A 1064-nucleotide genomic window follows, 5' to 3' on the forward strand; every position below is an offset into this window, starting at 1 on the left:
AAAAGTATTGAAGTTCACCTTATTAGTTTATTTTTTCTGAGTTTACATTAAAATGGGATGTGAGAAGAAAGAGTTCTTTTCTTTTTAACAGTGATAAACAACATACCTTTGAACATTCGCTTTTACCTAAATTAATGAGAAAGCAATTTGGTTAATATTTAGAACAAATTTTGGAGTAAAAGAGTGTTTTTTAAATTTTAATGTTATTCTCTTCGTACAGCAGCTTTTTGCAATTGCATCATGCATTTGCTTTTATGATTACTTCTGTAATCAGCATTTATGAATTTACTGGTCAGGATATTTAAATGGAAGACGATATCATATTTGGTTAAAGACACTACATGTGAGCAATTTTGTTAAGTGGGATGTTGGATGTATTCACATGTGGAGATGAACCTACGTGAGATGGTTGATGATGACAGCAGATTTTAGTTCTTGATTAAAGTATAGAACACTATACTAATCCAAATTGGAAACATATTTTTGTGCTTTAGTTCAGCAGTTTTTGTGTGCATTTTTTGCTGTTCTTCAGAGTAGATAAAGCTTCTTATTTTGTCTTCATGATACTGAAGATACGGATAAAGAAATATTTTGCACAGAATCATGTTCTCTAAATGTTGAATACGGCTTAAATATTTTTAATTATAACTTCATAATGGTTTTTTTTTTGGTACAAACAAACTTTTGCTTTTCAATTTTATGTTAAAAATTTTTTTCAGTCTGTAGCCCATCCTGGTACATTGCATACTTAGAAGAATACTGAATTGCTGTCTTTGTAATATGGAACATCATTTATGCTTTGTAGGAGTTTTCTTTTCTAACTAAAAAAGACTTTGGACTTGTCTTATTTTAAAATTTTATTTTGTATATTTTTATGCCTACAAATAATATATGCATCTATTTCTAAATTTGTAGCCTCTTACCTAGTATACATTACCTATGTTACTATACTTCTCTGATGCCATTGCTTGCCTCTTCCGAGAGGTAATCTCAGTGCAGAATGTCAATCATAGTTAAAAATAGGTTAACTATATGTGTATATATCAAAATATATCGCTCAGCGT

The sequence above is a fragment of the Pteropus vampyrus genome, unplaced genomic scaffold, assembly GCF_000151845.1.
Source record: "Pteropus vampyrus isolate Shadow unplaced genomic scaffold, Pvam_2.0 Scaffold743, whole genome shotgun sequence".
Lineage (NCBI taxonomy): Eukaryota > Metazoa > Chordata > Mammalia > Chiroptera > Pteropodidae > Pteropus > Pteropus vampyrus.